At 40.1% G+C, this 27,513-nt stretch overlaps 1 long non-coding RNA gene across 1 annotated transcript; it reads right to left on the reverse strand.

Annotated features, from left to right (window-relative positions):
• Positions 1-443: 443 nt before the first annotated feature.
• On the reverse strand, positions 444-27,508 carry LOC309877214. Its single transcript, XR_014317333.1, has 3 exons — positions 27,412-27,508; positions 3,465-3,546; positions 444-571 (listed from the first exon to the last, which is right to left on the reverse strand). It is a non-coding gene; the product is annotated as an uncharacterized lncRNA (long non-coding RNA).
• Between the last annotated feature and the right edge of the window lie 5 nt (positions 27,509-27,513).

Below are 27,513 nucleotides of genomic sequence, written 5' to 3' on the forward strand. Positions count from 1 at the left end.
GTGGGCAAAGCACTAGCAAACATGGAGTTCTAACAGTGATCAGGCACTGGAACATGAGTGCCAGATCCTGGTAAAGCACACAGAAAGTGGTTATTCTCATGCAGAAGTCTGGGTTGCCCAAGCAAGAACAGTGTGTCACCACCAGCATAATGTTGGTCTTTCTTTCTGCCTCCATCCAAGCAAACATGTGAGAGGTCTCCTGGGTCTCCTGGCCCCAGCATGACACACTGCCAGCAGAGCCTGGCATTTGAGCAAATGCTAGCCACAATGCCAGCACAAACCCCATGGGAATCCCTGACACTTGTGGGCAGATAGGCAGGGGAAAGGGAAAGAGTGCACTCAAATAAAACCTTGTCTCTGCCCTCCCAATGTGCACAGGTGTAGGGTGTGGAACCAGACCTAGTCCCAAACTGATACATCAGGAGAAAGGGAGTCATACCTCTGTTTTCTTCAGGTTGCTTGTTTGAAAATTAGTCAGGTGCAGCTGTGGACAAGATCTATGTCTGTGGAACACAGTCCAAGCTCACAAAGGTCCCCACAGCCATTTTCTCTGCGTCTCCTCAAGGCTGCTCTGCAGAGGATGAGCACATACCACATTAAGACAAATAGCTCGTGCCTGTAACGATGCAAGAAACTGAGCCAAGCTGAATAATTTCATTGCCATTTCAACATGATTCTCCTCTGAAAAACTGAAACCTCTTCTTCAATACAGGGAAAAACAGCTTTGATGAGACAAGCAAAAGCTTTGCACAAAGAATTCTTTTTAATTAGCTAAAGGTCAACTCAAACTACAGCCCACTACATGGGGGTTATTTCCAGGCACAGTACGTGGATGACCACACAGCCTGTGTGCAGGTCTGTTATCCCTGTTAGGTAACAGTGTTATCCTGCTCAGAGCATCCCTGCTGCAGCATGTCCATACAGGGTGTAAATCTACTTCTAAAGCAGGCTACAGGCTCTATACTTTAACTTCAGCAAAAAATGATCATTTTTGTAATGCTGGTTAAACCAGCGGGTTTTCATCTTCTCACCATGTCCCTCTGTGTGATTCTTAAGACATTACTTACATGATATAACTATAAAAACTCCATCTATGGCAGCTTAAAGCTCTGAGGGATGCTGGCAAGTATCTTACCTCCTTTCTCAAATTTCAGTCCTACATAATATCTGCCTTCTTTGAATACGGAAGGAGGGAAGGAGGAAAGGAGGGAAGGAAGGAAGGAAGGAAGTTATTGGAAACTGCTTATTACTGTATGTACATTCTTTCAAGTACCTTCATACTGTGGGCTAGCTTTTGGACTGACTATGCCTGAAGCATGAAATTACCTTTAGCAGATATGTTTTAAGTAGCTGTCATCTCTCCTACGTCCCTTTCCCCATCTGCCCCCCATGCCTTTTTTTTTTCTTTTTTTTTTTTTTTAACGTATTTAATGTGCATGGTTAAAATAATGTATTTACAGAGCTCAGTTTAGAGATTGTTCTTTGCTTCCCAAATCAAATGCTTATCACTCTCCCAGAAATCAGAGGCTCAGGCAGCCTTTCTGGGCACGCATCAAGGAAGCAAAGTTCTGATGCTGCTGTAATTCTCAAAGCCCATCCATTACACCTGAAGGAAGGAGTATTCATTTTTTTCATTTTCCATATATCAGAAAGCAGGAGGCAGCAGAAAGCAAGCTGCAACAAACTAAATCTTCCTATTCCCAGACACTGGAAAGCTGAAGCTCTGCATGCAGGCAAGGCAAGTGATGGATGATGCAACTGCAGCATTCTTCCATCTGGAAAAATAGATAGTGTTGGTGTCTGCTGAGGCAAAGGTGAAGCTGTCAGCTCAATTAGGACCTGAAAAGTCATGAAACCTACAAATCTGCTGAGCATCACTGGCAGCTATTTTAACTGCACAGGCAGACTAGAGAAGTAGGAGTTATTTATAACAGAGCCCAGTGCTAATTGCATGACTGACCACAGTGACTCATCCAGCCCTGGAGGTTTCTCACCTGCAGCCCAGAACCCTGGGAAAACTCCAAAATGCCTTGAAATTTGTACCAACGTGAGGGTCTACTTCTGTTCTAAATAAAGAGAAAACACAATACTGTGTTTCCTTTAATTTTACCTTTGTTCCTCTCCCTCAAAAATTTACTTTTTCAAGGTGACCGCCAAATACTGTCTGTCTTCAGGAGAAACAGCAGGGGTAAGACTGCTGTTTGACTGTCTTTCCTGGCTGTATTCAATTAAAATCTTATTTGCAGTACTGTTATTACTAGATATTTTTTCACTTTATGCAATTTCTTGAGGTATTAAACTGTTCAAGTTAAATGTCAGAAGGTAATACTGAAGCATACCTTTCAGTAAACAGCACAGATGTATTCTTTATTCAAATTTATCAAATTAGACTGTGAGATGACAATCTTTTACAGAAATTGAATATATGGTCAAGAGTTTCTGTAAATAAGCAGCCATCCATCCTTATTCTTTAGTGCACTGTGCAATCTTCCGCATAATATTAGAAGACTTCTCTTTCAGAGAGATCCAACCATTTGATTTACTTAATAAAACAGTGTAAAGCAAACATAATTTACAATGTTTCACCATAATTTTTGATTCAATCAAGGGAAAAGACATTGCTTTTGAAATATAGAATATCTATTTCATGTATATATATTGCTTTGGTTGGGTCTGGCAAGAAAAGGACTTTATAAATCAGCAATAAAAGAGTGACATTTAGAAACTGCAAATCTGAAAGAAAAATATGTTGCTGTTTTATTAAGGAGCTTTACTAGCTGCCAAATCTTGCAAAAACTGGAAACTTGCCACTCCACACACCTAGTGTCATACAAGCATTGAAACAACTTCTATTGCTGTTAAAAGATCATTGAAAGCATCTCTTTTGTCTGTTTTTAACTCTGTAGAAGTCCACCAATTAAACAATGAGATCACACTAATACCTTGGGACCCTTTAGAAAACGCAAGCCAGAAATCAAAGATAAAAATGGAAAGGAATGAACAAATCATAAAGTTGAAGGTCGCCTCCACAAATTAGGAAGTCCAGTCCTGAACTAAGTGGTCATAATTTCATATCAAATAAGCCAGTCGATCCTTTGAATGGCCCTGCTTTCATCTAGCATGGGAATAACTCTCCTTTTCAGAGATCCACATTTAAACTACAAAAGATCCCCTTATTTTTGAGGTAGCAGTATTCTCAATGTGAGCAATATCCTTTGGGCATTTAGTAAATACTTGATTTGTGTTTCTCATACTGTGCAACTCATTCATGTAATGTACATGAAAACCTCTACTTCACAATTAAATAGATTGCTCTACATAGGAAAATTAAACAGGCAGCAAAATCATCTATAGCTCTCCGTCACTGCTCTCTCCTTTCCATTTTCTGTTCCCCATGGTGCTTGAGAAAATGATTCAAAGCCAAATATTTCTTTGGGCTTTGCTGCTGATCAGACTGTTCCTACCTAAGGAATTCAAACTTGACAGCTGCTTTTGGTGCCATCCCTTCATTTGCTCTCTTGGCAATCTGGTCTGCTTTGTAATATCCTGTGGAAGAAAGAAGGAAGGAAACAAGGGATTACTCATGACTGTGGGCTAGAAAAGCAATAGCAATAGCGAACTGCTTTTGCATGATCAATCTATTAGACACTTCTGTTAACCTCTGTTTGAAAGTACACTTGAGCCAAGTCTTCTCTCAGCTATTCTTGTGAAGAAACTCTTCTGAAGGCATGTGATTCTTTTTAGAGAGGAGCTCTTTCTCTCTTGACATAAAAATAAATAAATAAATAAATAAGAGAGAGAGAGAGAGATGTTTTTATTACCTCCCTTAGCCCTTCCACTATTGAATTACTTTGAAAAATAATTTTACACAGCTATTCTCAGACATACACAAGGTTACACAGATCTCTCATTCACCACATTTTTGTTCTCACTAGCATTGGCGTGAGTATTGATATTCAGTTTCAAGACAAATGCATAGGTTTTGATCCTAGAGGGAAACCAAAAAAAAAAAAAAAAAAAAAAAATTGTGGATATATGTTTGGAGTACTGGAGGAAAAAGAAGGAAGAAAGGCAGATGAGATATTTAGAGTGATCATTAGTGTTATCTCAGGATATTCATTGAGCTCAAAACAAGAAAATTCTTTTGGACCTGCCCCCCCCAGTGAAATCTTCACCTCAGAAAATTTTATTGAAAAGCTCCCTATTATATTATATAGAGATATTCCTGATATTATGTCTTCCATGTCATACCGTGATTTGACATTTGCATGTTTGTTGCCAGGGTGTTTCATTGTCATCAAGAGAGCATTGACATAGATAAAATCTCAGGCCAACATCATATCAGCTATTTTTAGCTCTGCTATGTAGGAAAAGCACAGAGGAGCTGGTGCTGTCACTTCTGTGAGATTTATGCATGGTCACTGGTTTAACAACTTTATTTTTACCTACTCAGGGAATCACATGAAATCATGATGAAATCATTTTTCCTCCCTCACTTTCTGTTATTTAGAGGAGAGATTTGTGCTGCAACAGATGCATGAACAGGAGAGGAAAGAGGGAAAGAAGTGAAGGGTGTGCGCTAAAATACACAGCCTCATGGACTTGGCTTTATATGGCACTTCTTGTTCTTATTCTTGGCTGTCCAACTGCCTTTACCTCCCCCAACACTAAATGGATCCAGATCTGCCCAAATTATGTTCATTTCTAGAGTAACCATGTCTGAGCTCCACCTTTCTGGAAGTTGTATGTCATTGCTCTCTCTGGCACTCTGGCGATATAAAGGAAGTGTGTGTGAAAGTACATGACACCCTTTAAGGTCTCTTTATCCTACGTAAAAGTGCTCACCTGAAAATTATAGTCAGTCACAACTGTTTTCAGGTGCAGTATAACCAGCAGTAATGGAATGTGAGAACTCCTTCCACTGAGTTGTATTGCCTAGATTCATAGTAGTGAAGGGTTTATGCTTCTTTAATGCTTAATAATTTACAGAAAAGCTTAGTGCGATTCAAGGAAGCTTCTTGCTGATAATACTTCAGGCTACCTATCTTTGTGTCCTCCAGACTATTGTTTTATTAATGTGAGGTCAGCACCCAAGCAAGGCTCTTTGCTGTAGGCACAAATTCTGCTCAAAATTAAAGTGCTTCCATTCCAGGATGTGAAGATAAATCAGGCTTATCTGACTTACATCAGATCCCTGACCTGTGCAGCCTCAGCCACATGAACTCAGGACTTACTTTCCATCCCCAGCAGCGGCATTTCCTCGGGGAAACCCAGAACAGTGGCCTAGTACAAGTTGCCTCTTCCTCTTGCTTAGGAGCAACAACAGCCCCCCAGCTGTGTCTCCTCAGCATTGTTCCCCTGGCTGGGATGTCAGCAGCAGGGTACCAATGCCCCTGTGTCATTTTCAGACAGGTTTGCCTGTGTGTTGAAGAGCCTGTAATGGCTCTTCATCTATGTCAAGGAGCCCCGCATAGCATTACCTCGTCCTCAGCTCAAAAACAGCTAACCACTGTCAGCTTTATGTTTTAGCTTGTTTACTTTGAACAGGACAGATCCTACCTTTGCTTCTTCAAAGTTCTTTTTCATGTCCTCTGCCAGATCTTCCTAGCTTTGTGCATGGAAATAAAACTCAGATAAAAGTAATCTGGGTTCCAGCCAACGCATTTTCAGAATAATCTGCAGATATTCTTCTAAGACCTTTCTTTATCTTTGCCAAATTAACTTGCTTTGCAATGTCTTTACCAATCTAAGCCCCTCTGAGTATCTGGTTCAGTAGCTCTGACCTCAAAATTCTGTAGTTGACTTTAGATCCATAAGATTTATTTACAAAGCAAATAGTCAAACATACAGCATCTTCCCTAGTAAACTAAGTAACTGTACTTTCTGGAAATGGTATTACGCCTACACAGTTAATGTTTTTTAGCTCACCCTGGTATCCTTGACAGAACTAGGTTCAAGGCAAACATTTGGAAGCAGTGTGATAATTCAGGAAATTTAAAATCCCATTTCCCAGGTAAACCCAAGTCCCAGCAGTCCCTCAATTCTTAAGCTACTTTTGAGAATTGACTTGAAGTTTCCCAAGCCACCTGTTGGGCATCTCCATCGCATCCCGATCTGTATCACTGTCTAGAGATTCCAAGCTTTTTCAGAGACTGAGGGGAATAACTCTTTATACACTGTGGCCCTATATCTTGGCTGATTTAGGAGGCCAGATGCAGGTAGGCCCCCAGACATATGGCTTAACTACACCCCATCCTTGTGATAATTTGGGTATTCCCACACTGCGCTGCTGCATAGAAACACTGATGTTTAGACTCTTCCAAAGAGCTTATTCTTCATCTTTGTCTCTCAAGTGAGAAGGTGTGTGCTCCTGTTTTTTGGCTTCCAGCAGCACGATGATGAACCTGGAGGCCCTGTGCCAGACGCTGTGCCAAGGCCTTTGCTCCACTCCTGCCTGGCTTTCCTCCCTCTCAGCTCTAGAGCCTCCCCTTTGAAAAAAGTCTAATTGTCCTGTACAGCAGAAACAGAGGGGTTCAGTAGTCTCAGACTGGTTGTGTAATCATCTGTGACAGTGCCCTTTCTTTATAAAACAGCACATTTGTCTCACTGAACAGCATTTTTGAAAGTAAACAGCCCTTCTGGGCCAACAGAACAAGAGATTTCTATCCAAGGGAACAGCAGTTCTTCTTTTCTTTCAGACCTTCATAATTTCATTGGTTGCATTAGAAATAGCCTATGCACATTTTTTTGTTTCAGTTTTATTTTTGAAATATATATTTACTTCAAAAGGAGATTCGTGAGATCGTTGACTTCTTATTTGCCTCCTAAAATGGATCCTAAGGTTATGTAGTGAAATCGTGGCTTTTTTTGACTGTCACTTTTCAGTCTGGACATCTTGAGCTATGTATTTGTTTGATCAAGAATCACATATATACATAGAATTACCTAGTTAATTTATGATTTTCTTTGAACAACATATATTTGTTGATTGATATCCATTGTTGCCCACTGGCTTCTGGTGAGACTTACTCAGGTAGTAAGCTTTTCTCTTTTTTTTTTTTTTTTTTCTAATCATAGTTGCCAAGAAAACATTTTCATTTGGCTGCTTTCCCAGTAACAGAAGGGGAACTGTATATAAGCAGGTACATGTGAAGTTTCTAGTCTGTCCTGGGAGAAAACACGATCTTCCTCCTGGCACTGGCTTGTTTTTAAAATCCTGTACTGTTTTCCACCTAAATGATTGCAGCGAGTTTAGGGCAGTACACCTAATCCAAATCCAAACATTATTTTGTCTACTAATACATCCACTCACATGTTTCCTCACAGAATAAGGTTAACTTTCTCCCACTGATCCTAGTTATTTTATTTTGTTGATCCTTTCACCTATTAGCTGCTGAATATTCTGCCTGGCATTTTGATTCCCTGACACTGAACCATGAAAGAAAAGGGGAGGCAGGATTAAGGAAGGAGACGACAGATTCTTAGCTGCACTGATCTTCTCAAAGAGAGCAGTAAGTAACTCTCCTGTCTGTGTGGCTTTCATGCCTGCCAGTTCAGAAGTTCAAAAGAACTGAATTTAGAGATAAATCCGAAGGAGCTAGACACAGTGAAGCTCTTTCCTCATGAAGGTTATTCCTAAATTTCTTTCCTCTGGGACTGGAATTTAAAGTAAACTCATGTATACATAAACCTGAATGGGCTACTGAAGAAGACACAAGAACAGAAAACCAGTGACAGAGTGTCCTGCAGCCCTCTTCTCGAACTTTTCTGTCCCCCTTGCTCCAAGGTACTCCTCTGGCTTGCCAGCTGCAGCCAGAGAGGATGGTGGTCACTGGCCAGAAGGGCAGGCAAGGGTTGAGCATTACACACACACACAGGTACAAGATTGCTATAACCATGTAATTCTCATACATCCCGATGGGCACAAATCTTAGTCTAAGAGTATTTATTTAATTACATCCTTTTCTTGCCCCCATGAAACAATAAAATGCAATTGGTTATGTAGCCTGAGAGCAAGAAACTGAAGCCATGCTCTCAGGATACTGAAAAACTGCACAATTCACTTTCCAAGATTATACAAAACAAAGGGCATCATTACTGTCAGATCTAGCCTGGTGCAATGCTTGATATGCTTCCTAGTGATACAGTGGTATTTACATTCCGAGTAACGGAGCAGTCTGCAGGCAGGAATTATAGGGTGTAAGAAAACATGATCTAGACCTCCCCGGCACTTTAAAAATACAGGTTGAAGTATGTCAACTGGTTATTTTTACCCCCACCCCATCACGAAGTAAAGTCTTCCACTTCCTTTGCATGATGTCTCTCAAAGCAGCCCTCTGTCTGTGGTAGACCTTAGTTCACTGCCAGGTGAAGGACATTGCTGGAGGAAACCAGCGTGCCCTGAACAATACTCAGTGCTCAGCTTCTTATTTGGAAACACTTTAATGGCTTTGACATTTGCCTGCATTTCTAATTGGAAAAGGAATAAAAGTACCTGGACAAGAAAAGATGTTCAGCATTCAAGCCACATGTTCATGCAAGCAAGGTGGTGACGGAAAAAAAAAAAAAAAAAAAAATGTTTCCCTGGGGAATTATTGTTCATAAACCAAAATGATGAGTGCAACAGAGTATTTGATACAATACAAACTTGGCAGAGAGCACCCTAGCTGAGTTGTATGGAAGAACAAGCAGTTATCTAATAAAAAAGCAAAACAATGACCTACCAATACCTATCAATGATTTTGATATGCAATGTTACTCATTATCCCAACAGGCATAATTTAGTGTTCCTCTAATTCCTTTAGCCCAACCAGTGAATAGGTGGCTTACACCCTCCAAAGGCTGGATCCCCAGGTCTCTTCATATAAGCTCCTAGCCAAGCTGATGGCATTCTTCACTCTTTAGTTTGTATAGAGCAGGATTTGTTTTTTTGTACTGTAAGTCAGCATTTGAGATCTTCAACATGAATCACAAGTAGGGAAGCAGTTAGCCTGGTAATTAGACAAGGAAAAAAAAAAAAAAACATTGCCATTCTCTTTGTGATCTGATTTCTTTTTTAATATGGTGGAGCTAATCACTGGTCATGTACTGATGTGAATCCTCTATCCAAATAAATACAACACAGGAGGACAGAAGGAGAAAGAAGGTGAGAAAAATTGTTGGTAACAAAGGCCAGTTTTGAAGTAATTTATGAATTAGCTCACTCATTGTATGCCTTGTTTTTTCAGTAGCTGCGTTCTGTATGCTCAGACTAACAGGCACCTGCCTCAGGCTTTTGCCGACGTGGGCGTTCAGCTCTGTCACCTCCATCGAAAGACTTTCTCATTAGTTTGTTGATCCCCTGTTGGCTTAGATTATGACCACACAGCTGTCAGTGAGGGAGATGCAGGCATCTCCTAAGAGATTTTAGGAGTTTAATGCATTTTTGATCTAAAGAACATGTGTTTATTAAAAGCAGTGATTAGCATTTCCAGGATCCAAAACTGAATTCTTATATAAAATATACAGTGTAGTACAGATACAACTCCATGATAAGGTGAATGTTCTACATCATCAATTTACCTTTGTCCTTTTTGTGTATGCATTTTTCCTTTTTTTTTTCTGCACATAATTAAACATACATTCATATGCACATATTCACTGATATTTACCATACTTTTTTAAACTGAGCCGTAGAAAAGCCTAAAGAACGTTTTAATAGGATGGTTATCCAGATCAGCACGCATTATGGCATTTTGTGGACTATTCTGAGTTCCCAGAATAAAAACATTTCATGAGCATGCCATTAGCATTACCTTTTCTAAGCAAATGGAAGATTTTTCAGGCTACGGATGTCACTAGAAGGCATTTATGCATTATGTGGCTTCACAATTAATAAAATTCTAGCAGATTGTGGCAACAATGTGCAGCTGATCACAATAAAGCAAAAATGAGATTTCTGCAAAACTGGACATTTTCATCTCCTGTTGGGAATATTATTATGCCTTTTCAATATGCTGATCTGACTCACACAAACTTAGTCTTGCCAAAGGCTTCTAACAAGCTACTTTAGTCATTTAGAAATATGCCTTGTTAGTTTTGCTTAGGCTATGCAAAACCAACCTTTACAGGTTTATTAAAACTTTCAGATGAAAGGCATTTGTTAGGTTTTTGTTGCCCTTGTTATTTTCCTTTTTCTTTTTTAAAACAATTTGATAAAACTGAAACAGCATTGGAAGTATTACCTACTGCCTGAATACAATTTGGGGACAAAATCTTCCTTAACCTCACATATCCCTTTACTGCTTGTATCTGCTAATTTCTATTCTAAAACCGTCCATCTGCATCAGTTTTCCCTTAAAAATCACATTGCTTCAGTTTTTTACCTCATGTCCTCTATTGTCTGGGTACTCTCCTCCCATCGAATGCTGTGTTCTTTTCCTTTCTATTTTCCTGTCCTTATGTGACTTGTTCCTCCTTTTCCCATTCCTATTTGCTATCACAGTTACATATATTCTCTACTCAGATCCAGAATTACTTATGAGGTGGGAAGAACAGAGTTTCATGTGAAAGAGAAGTGGGTAAAGCAGAGAGATCTGTCTTATTGTCTCTTTCTATTTCTTTTCCAATTTCTTTTCAAAAAAAAAAAAAATAGTGCCAGAAAAATCCGAACAGCAGATTAGTGTACTGAAAAACAGATTTGCCAGTCAGCCTGCACAAACACTGTTAGTTGTCAAGATGGAAAATGCATCTCCTGAGGATCTGAGTGAAGTCTTTAAGCAATGACCCAGAACTGAAGGAAGTCTGATCCTTCTCCTTTGAAATCCACAAGCAAGATCATTAAAGTGTTTGCCATCATTTTTTAATTTCCTTTTCTCTCATCCTCTGATTCTCTAGCTTTCACACTTGCCCTTTTCTCTGACCTCTGCTTCTCTCCTTTTATCGTCATCCTCAAATCAATCTTTTTGAAGACTCCTTCACTCCTCAGTGCCTACTGAAACAAATTCCATTTCCCCGCATTGCCCGCTGAAAGTCACTTTCCCATGCATTGAAGGAGGAGATTCAGACAGTGCACCTGAAGCTCCTTCAAGGGCTTGGTGCAACCACTGCTCACTGCAGTAAGCTCATCTCCCCTCCAGGGATGGTACAGGAAGGGACCATGTATGGTCAAACAACGTGTGTGGTTTCTGAAACCAGGGCAGGCTGAATCAGGTGAGGGTACTGCACTGTCACTGCAGTCAATAGCTTGTGATACACCAGGTGACTACACCATAGATATAAATCCTAATGGATGTCTTTGTTGGAGCACGGATGGGTTAGCAACAAGGGCTGCTCAACCTGCTGAGCCACAGGCTTCTTAATGGCTCCACTGGCAATGCAGCTGGCCTCTCTGCAGCGAGTCTTCCACCAGTCCTCTCTCCAGGATGCACAAAAAAGGCCAGAATCTTTTGTAAAACCAGTGAGAAAGTTTGAGATCAGATGCCTGAATTTAAAAGTGGAGCATTTGATATTACATCCTAAAAGCATCTAACCCTCTCAGGAAAGCATGTAGTATGCCCAGCTGTCACAGTTAGTAGGATTCCTGGTATTGCTATATTTGAAGGCTCCATTTGAAGTTGCACATTGCTTTCTCTTATTTCCCGTGCATTACTGCAGAGATTATTTCTGCAGGGTAACCTCCATCTAAAACAAGTAAAAGCACCAGCTTTCACATATGCCACTTTTTTTTTTTTTTTTTTTTTTTTTTTTTTTAAACCTGGCATTGCAAGGACAAGTGTTTTCAATTTTATAGTGGTTACTTAGCACAGCAGGGATTATAAAATTGCTTTCAGAAACAAAATGCTGCTTCAAAACAAGCTCTGTTTCTGAAGTTCATCTACTTTTCTTGATCAAATTACAAAGAGGAACTGGCATCCTAAATGAAGCACGCAGTGCCTAGTAGATGAAACACTGCTCACCTGTGGCACAAACTGGGGTGAGCACCCAGCTGTTGGATGTGGCTCCTCAGCGGTCTCCACATGTCGGAATCTTTCCAGCATCCAAAAAGAAGCTGCATGTGTTTTAGGACAACATGTACCAGCAACCGCAGCCTGTGTGGCTCTGTAGGGAGCTGTGGGGGCAACTGGTGCAGGATTGGGATGCACTGAGCATGGGATTGCAAATCATGCTTTCTCGTGCTAGCTCTGACATAGATTTTCTCTCTGGCTTTAGGCAAGCAAGCTGACCTTGCCACTTCAGTATATATGCTGCCCTCTTTCCCAGACAACAATGAGAATTAGCTATTTCTAAAGTACTTGAGAGACTTAAAATGCCCCCAAAGCATTATGGCCTGAATTCTTCATTATATCCTAGCCTTTTTAATGCTTCAAGGCCCCTTTCTGCAGCCAATGATGTAAGTAACGGTCTTTTATCTAAGTAACAGTTGGTCCCTGCATATCTGGGACACCCTGTTGTATCCCTGACACCTGTTATTAGATAACTGTAATCATCAGAGATTCAGCTTTCTTCTAGCACAAGTGTCCCTTGGCTTCTTGGTGTTGCTGTGGCCCAATTACCGAATGTGTTCTCTTCCCACGGATGTCTCTTCTGTGAGGAATACAGCAGCACAATCCATCTCCAAAGTCAAAGCATATTAAATAAAAATGTCTCAGGCTTCCAGTCACGGGCTTGAAAACATTCAGCTCAGAGTGTCCATTCCCACCTCCTGCTGTAAAAGCAGCATCATTTTTTTTTTCCCCATGACTAGATCTGCTGCCATGGTTACAGCTTCACGCAGTGTAGGGTCACCTTTCCTTTCAAGAAAAATCAATGAAAGATTTCATTTCCACTAGCTCCGTTATTCCCCACACCAGGCACTTTTTATACCAGTTTCGCTGCATTAATGTTAAATTCTCAGAAATGGAGAAGCAAACGTGATGTCACCAAACAGTGGGAAGGAGAGGAGGGAAGCAGCTGTCAGGCTGATAAATAGATATGAGCATGGACTTATTAAACAGCTCTGCACATTAATGAAACCTTCAAGAGACATTTCCTCTTCTCCCCTTCCTCTCCCTTGCACTTGTGAGCTTGCAGTGATCGCTGGTTGGTATTTGTAAGAGGAGGAGCTTTTTTTGGTAATTAAACAGGAAGTTTTTACACTAAGACAAACCTTTCAAATCTGTCACTGAAATCTACCTCTCGTGTCCTTGACAGCTCTGTGCCTCCCAGCTCACTTAATTACAAGGGACAAACGTGGAAGTTCAAAACCTCTCTTTTTCTAGCTCTTTCTTTTTTTTTTTTTTTCCTGAAACATGTTTTCCTGACAAGCCAGGATAATTCACAAAAGTGAAGGCCATAAAAGCAGCTTCTGTGGATCTTCCTTCTCATTCAGGGGAAAGAAGAGGAGGAAGCGTGGAGGTGCCTGAGGAGCCACGCTCTGAAATGTTTGCAAATGTTATTAAATGGAGGGTGGCCCTGGGGGACTGGAGACTTCCAATGTCCTCAAGATTACACTATCTCTCTTTTAGCTCAGAAGTCATTAATGCAGTGGGATCCTTTCACTACAGGTGGGCTTAAGTTACCCCAGCCCCACAAAATGACTGGAGTTTGGACCTGATTGCAATAAGCTTAGTGGCTCTACTCTCAGGATGACATTTCTGTGTAAACCTTTGCATCATCAAGGCATCACCAATGCTGCAAAGCAGTTCCTCCTCCTTCTCCCCGCCCCCCCCCCAATCAACCGCACAGCTCTGTGCCGAGGCATGAGGCAATGTGGAGAATGGCAGAACTGCCTGGGGGCTCTGATGTGTTTGTGATCCTGGTGCATATTTTACCTTGCTGAAGTCCTGAAAAGTGACCAAGGGCACGTACCACTTGCTACTAACAGGTGATGTAGGATTGGAAATATATTATAGGGGCAGAAGGAAGACGGGGAGAAGACTGGGAAAAGGAGGAGGTGGAGGAGAAACAGAGGGAACCCAAGACTCACCAGTTTCTGCTGATGCACCTCCTGATCACCCAGCAGCAGCAGGAGAGGAAAAGTGGTTCCCCCACAGTGGTTCCTCTGGCTCTGGATCCTCCCTTCCCATCCCTTCCACTACCACCTTCTCTTCTCATGACAAGAGCAAATAGGTCTCTGCCTACATTGCTTCATGCTTAGATTTCAAAACTTAGTTTTAGCCATGCTGCTGAGCAGCACCAAGTTAGTTCAGTGAGGAAAATTCACTCTGCGGGCCGCTTCAATTCATGACACCTCTGATGCAGATGACAGCAAAATGCTACCTGTGAAGGCTTTATAACATTTCTCCACTGACAGCTGACAAGCCATTTGTCTTGGTTTAGCTGCCACAGCTTCTTGACAGAATAAAGTTGAGGGAATTACACTGTATCTGAGATTTAAGGCATTAAAAAGTGGAAATAAATAAATAAATAAATAAATAAAATAACACAGTTTCTCAATATTGTAGCCCTGAGTCTGTCAGTGCTTTCTCCCCACAGGATGCTTCCATGGTTAGTAATGAAGAAAACAGTTAAAATTCCAGCTGTTTTGTCACTGGGACTGAAGGGTGCATCTCCAGCAACAAACTGATGTCATCCTCATTAGTCTTCTGTAGCCTAAGATGACTCTAACAGAGCACAGTGTAGAGTGACTGCAAACTGACTTTGAGAACACATCATTCCCTCAGACATGAAGAATCCAATATATCGACTGATCTTACAGAAAACATTTTTTAAACACAGGGTTCAGCACTGATGTGTCTTTAAAGAATGACATCAGGTATAAGCCTGCCCCAATTTTTGCTTCTGCAGTCAGCCCCCGTATTCCACTTGGAAGAATATATTCTCATATATAACAGCCTGAACGCCCAGCAGGAGTTCAGAAAGCAAATCTGGCTTTAAAGACAAGATATTTCATTATGGCTTTTGCAGGTAGCAAGGCAATCAAGATTGCAGAACATTATTTAAGCTTCCTTACTGAAGACACTCCTTACTCATCGCATCTTTTTTTTCTGCTTAAAGCTTCCATGCTTTGTCACTGCCCAAGGTAACTACAGCTTGAAAGTGAAGTCCCCTGTGACATTTTGCAGCTTGAGAAAGAAATACACTGCCCCTAAGGCAACGGAGGAAGCATTAACACAGATATAAATGCAAACAGGAAGCATTAACACAGACATAAATGCGAACAGGAACGGATGTTCTGGATTGAGGTGGGGGGATGCCATAATAGCACTGCACCCACAACCCAAGCATGCATCTTTCCTCATTGTTACAAACAGCAGCTGCCAGGAAAGTGTTGCCATTGCTAGACACAAGTGCCAGGCTTTGTGGTGCATTTGCAAGTCCTTGTGACCAAAGATTGTCAGATTGTCAGCTTGCTCTGTCTGGACTCACCTTGACCTGCCTGTGGCTTTCGTTTCACTTGGTTTGGCTGTAACATGGATTTTTCCAATGACCAGGCAACTGTGGCTATTTTGCTTTACTTTTACTTTTCTTTGTACTGTAATAACCACTTTTTTTTTTTTTCACAGACAATAGCAATAAGTAAAAATTAACATTTCCTATAGAATGAGATCTTTACAGGTCTAACATAATGATGTAGCATAAAAAAACAGAGGCCCAGTCTGACAGGAGAAGACTTGAGTAGTTGCCACACCAGATGCAGTGCAGAGAAGTGCAGACATGGGATGAACAGAGGCAGGTCACCGGCTGGCCTAGGAGCCTACAGCTATAAACAACTCACCAGCAGCCACTCAGAGAAACTCAGACCTACAACTGTGACAAAGTTGGTTTTAGGGACTAACAGGACAAGGAAATAGCACCTAGCTTATGTAAATGGCACCATATAGAGTAAAATAGATGCAACATGGAGTTGTGGACTGAGGAATAAAGAGCAAGGTATAAAAGTGTGCAAGTCAAAACACAAAGATGTTTAGAAAAAGTTCCTGGATAAGGAAAAAGGGGGGGTGGAGGGGAAGTGAAAGAGAAGAACTTATTGCCTAAGGAATGTGATCGTGACAGGATAGGAAATGAAATGCCTACATACAGAGCCAGAAGCTAACATGGAGCACTGATACTTTACCATTTCCTTGTGGGTGAACTTCACACCCTGCTGAGGATGCTTAGAGACCCACACAGATGGAAACCTGGTTATATTTGTAGCTTTTCTCCTGTCTCCTGTGTCATCATAGCCTGGCACCGATTTAATGTTTCCAAGTGTCACTGTGGTATCAAAGTTAGGCTTGGGGTTGCCCTGTGCCCAGATCTACTCAGCACTAGAGGGAACAGAAAAGGGCAGCTGGGGAGCTGCCTATTTCTCCTTAATGTTAATGCAAAACACTACCAATATGAGTCAGAGCTTGCTGTTACAGTTGGCTTGAAGGAGTATAATCTTTGTTTAATTTGTTCTGCTGAGAGGGTCACAGACAGCCCCATGTATTTCACATAGTTATATTTTATTGGGTTTCATTGTTGTATTTAAAGCCCTAAAGCACATGTGTTTCTTTGTCTGCACTGTAGTTTTGCTGCCCTTGAATTCCAGTGCTACTTTGTGATAACCAAGCATCCTCAAGTACTAACCTGAAACTCCTGCTAATGGCTTCTCAGTGCTTGTGCAGACCAAAGGGAGTAGAAGTGAAGCTCTGAATCTGTGGCTTGATATATCATGAGGCCTTGATTTACCTCCCAATTACCGCTAACAGAAAATGGCAGCTGCCAGGAATGAAAAGCCCACAGACCTTGACGGCATACGCACAATGCTGTTTACAGACAACTGCTACACAACAGCTGACCTTAAGGAGCTCTGCTGGGTCTGCAGCTTAGCTTCTCTCCCAATGCTTCCTGTAAACAATAGCAGCTGTCAACACCAATGCAAAGAGAGGGAGGAGGAATGGAATAGCCTCACTTAAAAAAAAATCCTCAAATAATAAAGGCAATTTCATCTGTTAAATGATTGTGTTTAACTCTGAAGAGCACTGCCTACACCCATCTCCCACTGAATGTAACCTCTTCTGCAGAGAGCAAGCACAGCTGATATCAGCCAACTGACCTCAGAGATTTATCCTCCTCTGACTCAGCAAGCTCAGCTGTAACAACCATTTGTCATCCAGCCCATGTTAAACGGAGTTTCTTATTTATTTTTGGTACAGACTTCGGAAGGATTTTTTTTGAGTGACATCTTTGGAAAATCAGCTGCTAAAATGCAACTTCTGTATATCATCAGCAAAAGAGCTACACTACAAGCAGCTATCCTATTTTCAGAAGGATAGCCTGAGGGAGAAGATTGCTATTACTATGGCTATCAGATTTCTGCCAGCTTCTTGTAGTGCCCTCTGCTCTCACCTCTTATACAGATCTCTGTTACTGATCTGCCTCCCCACATCCTGGGCAGCACCTTTACTGCTGTGTGCCCTTTGCCCTGCCCTAGCTATGGGTCTGATGCTTCATAACTCACTGCCAAACAGTGGCTTGGCCTAGGCCAAACCCCCTGTTTAACAGCTACAGTCAGATTTTGCTCTCTCATCCTCTTCTAAGTGTTGCTTCATCCAAGCACTAGCAATGCTTTGTTCCAGGCTGCACTTATTTTCCTGGTTAACTGCATACTTGCTTATCCAGCCTGCATGGGTCCAAGCACTGCTCCAGGAATAGCCAAGGCGTTCCATTATAAAGTTCATGTGCATGAACATTTCACTGTATTTTATTATCCAAACTCAGTCCTAGGCTATCTGAACAGTCTCCACAACAATGATCTCTCTCGTCCATTTGGATCTATGACTGCACACAAAATGTCCTCCAGCTAGATTTCTTGCATAGGAGATAATGAGAATGTTAATATTGTTTCTTTCCATATGAGACACCACAAATTGCAAAGTAAGCTGTCAAATACTTAGGGTTAATATTGACCAGGACAAGCACAATATGAAAACAAAGCAAAAAGTTCAGCCCCAAACAACTTACTTTTGTTATATTGTTAATAATTTACTAAATTTTACTGTTGCTAGGGGTGCAGTATAATACTGAGAGCCAACTATGAGAGTGACTGTAGGGAAATCTGACAGATGATGAAGTCTGACTGAGACTCCAAGCTGGGAAGGCTCTCAACCTCTGAGCTCTGTTTTCACAAAATTAAGGGAATGTCTGTCTCCAAGACAGACAAAGCTAGCTTTTATCTGCTCAGCATTTTAAAAATTTAAACTTCTGATGACTTACTTTATGCTGCACTATGGAAAACAGACAGCCACAATGTCTACAAGTGTACCCTGAAACTAAGTCATTAGCAGATAAAAAGAAATGTCTGGCAGTGCTATTACTACTAACAACAGTATTTAAAAGAGATTCTTATATCAACTTGATGGTCATACTAAGCCATTGAAAAATGTCTACTAAATCATTATGCCTTGTGATGCTCATGTTTGCTAGGACAGCATGAGTGAAAACATATTTTAAGATATTTAATCCATATTATAATCATAACATTGTTGCTCACTCTGGCAACAGCCACTGAAAGGCAGTGACCTGGGAAATTTATAGTTAGCATTTTGTGACCTTTATTTCAACAGCTTTTTAAAATGAAGATTAAAAAAATAATTAGACACTGGAATTTAATGTAACTTTCAAATGTTCTTGAATCCCAAAATAGCTGTTAAGGAAGGCAGTGTTGAAGGTTGAGATTGCAAGGTATTTAATGAATGACAATTACTTTCACCATCAGACAAATCACCCCCCTGTGGCTCTCTGTGCAGGACCTGCTTTCTTCTCCTTCCTTGTTAGCAGCAGTGAATGTAACTTCTTGCCCGGCAAGAAAAGTGGTTCAAATCTCTGTTGGAGAGGTTGTCTGTTCAGGAGTAGGACAGCCCAGTGAGCACCAAACTACAGGAAAGCATTCCTCCTGCTGCCACAGGCTTTTCTGTGTGACCTTTCTGTAGCTTGGTCACTTGGATGAGATTTACTACTGTCCCACTGCAGAGCAATGTGAGGATAATTTGGAGCAGTCAGGCCATACAGTGGTGGAAGAGCCAATATGGAGACACCCACTGCTTCAGGACTCATGTAGGTTCCACTGGAGCTTTATCTTGGGTACCTTTTGCCTTGCATCTCATGCGTCTTGTTTCCCCAAAATTCTAAATGTATGGAAACCCCTGCCATCTTGATTTAGCAACATCTCCATTCCACTCATTGCCAATGACATTATAAAAACAAGTTGAAAACTGTTTTAGATTCAGATCACTACTACAAGTTTGAAGGAACTAAAAATATTGGACTTCAAAGATCCTCAGGAAAAGTAAATTTGTCGATTGATAATGCATTAATCTTTATGGAGAAGTCAAAACTGTCTTTTTCAGGTTAATGATCTGTTCCTAAGGAAAGCTAGTTAGATTAGAATGTGGTTTTCAGGGGTAATATTTTCATCAGCTTCCCTCTATCTCTTCTGCTACATTTATAGCAGCATTAACTATCACTGCTTCAAGCCCATAATACTTCAGCAGCTGCTCAGTTTGAAATGACAAAAGCCCCTACAGACTTAGGATGATATAAACATGTTTAAGGACAAGCACTTTTTATTTATAGAAAAGACTGAAAGACCTTTGTCTGATTCTACCCGAGTAGCACTAGCCAAAAATATTTAAATGAAATTATTTTCAGCCAGTAAACATGATTTCAAGAAAATCACACCATTTAGTGGAATTGTGTTCATTGATGTCAGTCATAAAAAAAATTAGCAATGATCATGATGCACACATTGAGCACAGTCCAGACAACAGCTTGCCTCAAACTGTGAGCCACTCGACATAATCATAAAGAACAAGGCCGGATCCTGCATCTGGACACAGCATTATTACATCTGACAGCCTGGCTGCTAGATGATTAGCTGCCATGGAACAAAGCTGTCCAGGTGAAGTTCATAGTATTCTGCTCAAGATAGGAAGGCAGGCAGGCTCCCAAACTGTTCTTGTTCTCCATTTTTAGGTAATCCCATAGTTACCGTTCTTGATTTTGGTGAAGGAACTGAGCATAGATGGGTCTATTTTCACTCTTACACTTCTAGAAGTTATAAGATCCAAAGGCTCTGTACAAGCTCACATATAACCAACACCTTGGACATTGCTCCCAGGGTCCTCAAAATAATTCAGACTTGTTACTTTGAAGCTCCTATGCTCCATACTTGGAACTCAAACCTGCAGGTATACATACAGATGTGTAGGAAGGGGTAACAATTTCTTCCCTCTTCCTTTCTATGGCTAACTTCATACAACAGCACAAAGACAGGCTTCTCCCAGTTTACAATCAACGACATTCACTCCAGGCAGTCCATCAGGTTAGACAGATGCTGGTTTCACACTCCCTGGCCAGTGTTTCAGGACACAGCAGCATCGACTCCTTATTCACAGACTACTCTTGAACAAGCTGTTCCCCTGGCTCTTCAGCCCCACTCAGCTTCACAAGCCCAGGTCTTAGTGACTTTTTACTTTGCAACCTGAACCAAAGCTGCTACATCTAGCCTGAGTCTCCTCCATCAAAGGCCTTGAGCCCATCTCATGCTTGCTGCATCTTTCTCATGCTATTATGCATACATTGTGGAGGTCTGGTTTGTTTGGGAATTACCTAACCAGCAAGCTGGGTCCTACCAATCATTCCAATATTTTTTAACCTTGTGTCACTGTCCACATTTTAGAGAAATTTTGAAATCATAGCTTTAACCTTTTGTGTCAGAAAAAAAAAAGAACAAATGTTCATTCAGCAACCTTAATTGTGCCTTGCAAGTGACTAAGGATAGCTGCCCTTGGTAATCTCAGAGAAAACCTATATATACATAAATATATATATATAAGAAAACATACAGACAACAAAGTAAAATAACAAGGAAAAAAAAAAAAGTGAAGACCAATCAAATGCAGCTCATCATTTATCCTGCAGTAACTCTGGTATGATGAGCAGATAAGTAAGTAGGAAAACATAGCATAAATGTTATCTATGCCTATACCATATGTATCTACCCATTTGTCTGGAACAGTCCAAAGAAGGACTACAGAGGTCAGTGTAAAACCTGAACTCAGTGCTTGATCAGTGTATTTTGGACAGTCAGGCTACATGCATCACACTAAATCATACTAAATCAAAGAATATCTGACTTGGAAGGGATACACAAGGATTATCGAGTCCAACTCCTGGGTCCCCAAATTACCATCCAAAATAAACAAACAAATTAATCTGTAGCATGTTGCAGAATGTGCCTTTGAATCCTGCCAGTGCCTAACTTGTAGAGAGGGTGACTGCTTTACTTGGTAAAAGTCATGAGCTTGTCTTTCAGTTGCTTCAAAGAAAGCTGTGAAAACTGTTGACAACTACAAACAGGATAGGTTTTCCTGGTGGTCTAGTCTCTGGTCATGCCTTACCACAGAGATCACCTTTGCAACTGAGGAATTAACAGTATGTTGTACTGACATTGCAGTAGATGCAATTTTAGAGAGGATTAGGTTTTGGTGGTGGTGGTTTTGTTGTTTTAAGGAGTACATTGTAGAAACAATACTTCTGTTTAGCATTTTCTAAATACTATATGCTTCTTAAAAGGCAGAAATACTGTGTAGATGGTCGATACCTAAGTCTTCGGATAGGTGCTATGTACCAGCAGAGCTTTGTGGATTCTTGCTGCCAGCCTCCAGGGCAACAACAGATTGAGTAAAATGATTGTACCACATATGTTTGCCTGAACTATAGAATAACATTGCTCAAATCAGGAATGCTATGAACTGTTTCTGTCTGTCAGATCTATCAGAAGAATATTTCTTAGCCTTCAGGACTTCCACATATGCAGTGGGAAGCAATCTCACTAACAGACTCATATGAAAACACCCAAGACAAGAGACTAATCTTGCTTGACCATATCTTGTCCAAGGCCATTCACAGTAGCAGAGATGACTAAGCTACAAAGACATATGAGGACTTGGGAAAAAAATAAAGCCAAAATCCAAAATAAGAGCTTGCACCAAGTTTTACAGAAAAATGAAATTACTGTGAAAGATGTCCATGTTTACAAGCAAACTGGAGTACAGTAAAAGAAGCATGTTCTACACTGAATCCATTAGGGATGTAGCAAAGGGTTTTCTCTGCCTTTAAGAGTTATTCATCTTAACTTGGACACAAAGTGACCCAGAGGAAAAGTGGGAGGCAGGAAAAGCATGTGTTTTGCAGGTTGAGAGGATAATAGAGAGAGCAGTTTGCAGCACCCACTTTCTGGCCTCCCCATCCCACTGATACTTTCTCCCACCTAGCATATTTTCCAGAACTTTGATGTATATTCTCCAGCTTGAGAAAATATTGTCCTTAATTTTAAGCAAATTATCTTTGGGAAAGTGGCTCCAAAATCAATGGAAAACCATCCTGGACACTAGGTAGTGGACTTACATGGCCTGGTGAGAATTACTTATCTTCTTCAGACTTGTACTGTTCTGAAATAAGTGGAGTTCCTAATTTGGTGGCACATTTACTCAAGAAGAAAGCAAAGTAACTACCCTATCTGAACAGAGAATTTCTGACAGTAAGAGGTAGCACATTCACTTACAAGTAGCATGACTCCCTAGCATAGAAATATCTCTTGAAGCTCTGTTTGCATTTAAAGATCTTTTAGAATGGGCTTTTGTCACCCCAGCAGACCAGCAAAGAAAATCCAGGATAGCAGCCTTCCAGTTTTGGGGAAGTCTAGCAAGCTGGGGTACAATATAATTAAAATTAAAAATAGCAATTAATAAAAGTCTGTTCAGTAATTCCCTGCTCTTCCCTGTGCATGTTACATTAGACTGTCCCTGGTGGTCAGCATCTTCTTTCCCATGAAAGCACCTCATTCCTCCTTTTCTCTGTCATGGCAGAACACTGCTCCCATTTGCACAGAGTGCTGTATACACAGATATGTTAAGACAACTTGTACCCTTGTGAGATCTGCTGCATTTTATATAACTTAAGCATTGCCCTTGCCACTCTAGAACAGGATGGAATTTTATTCCTATCTTGTATCATTTGAAGAGAAAGCATTAAGCATGTAATTGTTACCCCTAGGAAGAATAGTTTAAGAAGAACTTGTCCAAAACATAGCAAAGCTTGAAGAAAACTAAATCCATAAATATTCATTCAGACACTAATAGTATATGTCTTTATACATATATATAATGTATGTATGTAAATATATAAATATTTTTCTCCTTTATTCCCCTTCATATATATACATATATATATATATATATATATGCCCCTATATATGTATATATAAAGGGGAAAAAATCTGCCAAGAACACAGAAACAAGTCAAACTCCAGAAATAAAAATACCATAGTTATGCTTGGCTTGATAACCCAATGGCTCCCTCTGCAGGGTGAAACATTATTCAGATAAAAACGGTCTTGTACGTAACCAATGCACTTCTCAAGCTACATGGACATGTTAAAGTAATTGCCAGTGCTGTCTCACTTTACACCATCCTCTTAAAATTTCTGCATATGTCAGTTTAGTCCCCTTCCCCTTTAGTCCCCTTCCCCAGTGCCAAGTTGATGCTATCTTCACATTCCTCCTTGTAATAAGGTGGAGATACCAAGTATGTTGTAATTCCCTGTTTACTCACCAGACCCCACATATTTGAGGCTTTCTGTTAGAAAAGAATGCAGACAGTGAAATAATGTTGCAACTGGTTGAAAAACAGAAAAATAGGAACATAGAAGGTCCTTCAATCAGAAGAAAAAAAAAAAAAAAAAAAAAGCAATGCCTTGTTAGTTTAAATTGAAAGAATAAATGAGTATATAAAGAAAGGAAGAAGAAAGGAAGGCAGAGTTACCAACTTCTCCTTTATTTGCCAATTTAGAACATATTTTCTTTTGTCATTCTTTGTCTTTCCGAGAAAGACTTGATTATTTATATGCCTCTTTGTAATGTCTCAAGGACCAGTTATTAGGAGATGATGTTTGAAAGGTAAGGCCTGGGACACACTGTTCTTGGGAAACATTCTGTCCGCTTCAAGCAGCAACGTGTCTATTTCTAATCACTGATTTCTCATTTCACCTTGGAAATTGGCAGCGTATGTTCTCCCAAATTCCTTTTAAAAGCTGAGTGGCTTTTACAACAGTAGTCTGAGCTGGACATATAAAATGTAGTTAGAGAAAGCTCAAAGTAAATATGATTATTATTCTATCACACATTATTCCAACAATAGAAACCAATAAGCTGTTTCAATCTGTATTGAAACATTAGTGAAGCAAATGTTTCCCACTGTCAGCCCATCTCATAGCAATTCCCCGGAAACCAGACATGCCATTAACTTTAATAGAAGTAGCTTCAGGGCAGGAGGAAGACAGCTATATCTATGCTTTTATTTAAAATTTTAACTACATCTAATATTCATGAGGTAGACTATTTTTTGTACAGCAATAAATAGCTACATAAATTGAACTATTTATTTAGTGACCATTTTTATATGCTTCTTTATACACTCAAACATCCTAAATGTGTACTAGGCATGTGGCTGCCATCTTATCCTCACATTAGAAGAAACATCAGACAGTGCTCCAATGTGTATAAAAAGAATGCCTTCCTACACGCTACACCTTCTTTGCCTTCTCCTGTCCTACTATCTTCTCATTTAAAAACTTTTCATGTGACTGAAACCCATACGTATTTCCATGATTTATACAGCTTCATTGTTTTCTGAGGGGTTCAAAAATCATTTATTTTACAACTCTCTCTACAAATGAGTGATCATAATTAATAGAAGATGGCATGTGAAATGGAGGTTTAGACTTGTGTTATGTGTCATATATGTAGATGCTGTACTATCTATCCAAAAGATCATAGAAGCTTAGTAATCACAGAAGGTTCAGAAGTGGACAAAAAATTCTTCTATATTTTACCTCAAGGTAAATTAGAACTCACATTCAACAGCTCATGAAACATACTTAAGCTTTCCTCAGACCCAACTCATAGACAAATGTTACTAAAACTGTGATAAAATAAATTTTACATTCCAGGCAATGTATTTCTTGTATATTTAGCACAAAGAAAATAATAATAAAAAAAAAGAAAAAAGAAAAAAAAAATGACACAATTCAAGATATCAGTTGTGGCCTTGCCCATGTGCTCACTACACCACTCACACCAGCACAGCAAACCAAATCAAAGGCACACTGTATTGAGTTTCAACTGGTACTAGTCAGTTAGATAAATCTTGGAGACAGCATGACATGTAAAGACAAAGAGTATTTTCTCATTTTTCGTCTAAGATCCATTCATAATAGGGACAAAATTCCAAGTCTACTCCATATTCTGGCCTCAGTCTCAATCACCTCTCTATAAAGAAAGCACAGTAAGCCTAACATGGCTAACAGCTCTTCCTCAGAGCAGACATCAAGCTACTTTACAAAGTACAAGATGGAATTCTACTTTCAGCTGGAGAAAGTTTTGTCAAGGCAGAAAGTAGATTTAGACATACTGCTCCAGCAACGTAATGTGTAATGAAAATAGGCAGCCAGGCTCTTTGTTCTATTAGGAAGTGCTGATTTAACCACAAACACTGAACAAACACTGTCGAAAACGCAATGAACCAACTGTAAAAGAGCCAGGTCCAGAAGCGTTTGATGCTAAGCCTACAGCTGATAACCTGCATTCTAATTTGTAGTGAAAATCAATTTAATTTCCTCTTCAGCTTTAATTCCTTGCATGTAAATCTTCAATACTAATCTGTTAAAGAGGCAGAGAGAGAGAAAGGCATTCATAACGTTCAGCATTTGGTGGATAAATTATATGCAAAGCCAGGTCAGAACAGCAGCAAAGAGGCCGTGGGTGTGAGGCAGGTGGGACTAAAAGGCTGCACAGATTGCCTGTGCCAAGAAGAAAGGAAGATCAGGTGCTGCAGTTCAAAGAGCTGAGTCTCCCTCCTGCTTTTGATCCTGCCATTGCTGTCATGGAAGGAGGGACTGGGGTGCATGAAAGTACCAGTCCAACTCAGAAGCTACCACCAACCTTAGTAGCAGCAAGAACATTCATCCACACCCTCTGGGACTGTTCCAGCTTCACTCCCTGTTCCCCATTTCCTTTACAAGGGTCAAGAAATAATAACTGTGGTAAAACAGACATTACTTCTCAGTATAGTTCACATTACTGCTGTGTAATACCAATAACACAAATTGTTTTGCCCAAGCCCTCCCTCTCCCTTGTTTTCTGGTTTGAAGCTGCTACATAGATTTTTGCTGCTCAGAAACACATCTACATCCTTTGGTGTTCTTCCATGCACATCTTCTAGGCCTCCACATTTGCTGCTCTTCTATGCTTTTGGTATCAAACCTTTTCCATTAAGATGTTTTGCTTTTCTAGTATAAACACTTTTGTTTTCAAAATTTTCTGCCCAAAAAAGTAATGTAAAAAGTTCTATAGTATTTATTGCCTCATCCATTGCCACTTTTATTCACAGAGGTCTGAAAAGACAAAGACTTGCTGATTGTTTTCCAGGCTTCCAGCCTGTAGTATCTCCCCAAAATAACTTCACAGATATTTGATTCTTGATATTCCAAATAATTTTCATCTAATACCTGGATTTACTGACTTTAGATTTTATAGAAGAGGCTTTCCAAAGCACATCAGCAGCAATGGATACTAATGTTGATGAAATTAGTGGATGTTTGTATCACAGAAGACAGAGGCATCAGCACTTTCCAGTGCTGGCTGGGTCCCCCCAGCTGCAAAGCCAGTTTTACGTTCCTATCCATTCTCTGCCCAATCTTCCCAAACTGGATTTCCCAATTCTTTGTCTCCAAAAACTTCACATTTTTTTTGTTACATCTTGCCTTGGTACTCTCCAGAAATGCAGGTTGCAGCACCCACTGAGCTTCTGCAGGTGTCTTTTACTCCTTGAAAGAGATACTTAAATACCTAACAGATACTTTCATACTGAGCTGTTTATATATGGGTCAAATATCAATTTGTGAAATCTTTTGCCACCAGCACAATATGTTTTTTTTTTATTCTTTATGTCTGAATATTATATAGTTGATTTTTGTTCTTGAGCTGAAGGCTGTTGATATAAGCTAAGGATAAATATATCATGCTAAACCATCCAGAAAAAAACAACCTTTAACAATACTATACTTGAATATCCATTTCATTCAGCTATTGCTGCAGTACTTTAGCAGAAAATGGCATCCTCTGCTACTGGTGTTATGCAAAGAATAGGAGCACAAAAGATAATGCTTGTGAATACTGATTTCCTGACTGACTTAATCACTGTGATAAAAGATAATGTCTCAGTACTATAAAACCCAACTTTTCTGCATGAAGTGAGTTACATTCAGCATAAATCTAGCTCATTCTGGGAGCTGAAAAAGGATGGTTATAAGGCTGCAGTGCAGATCTGCATTATGCATCCCATAGTTTCAATGAAACTTTGTTAAAAGAAATGAATTGATTCTGAGGCTATCATGGTACTCACCACACCTGCTGCTTCCCTTTGTATGATGGGATCATTAAAATTCTTAAACTAGTTTATTTAAAACTTCTGTTAATTGTGTGCCCTTCTCATCTCTTCTCATTC

This window comes from Aythya marila (assembly GCF_965140915.1).
Source record: "Aythya marila genome assembly, chromosome: 3".
In the NCBI taxonomy this organism is placed as follows: Eukaryota; Metazoa; Chordata; class Aves; order Anseriformes; family Anatidae; genus Aythya; species Aythya marila.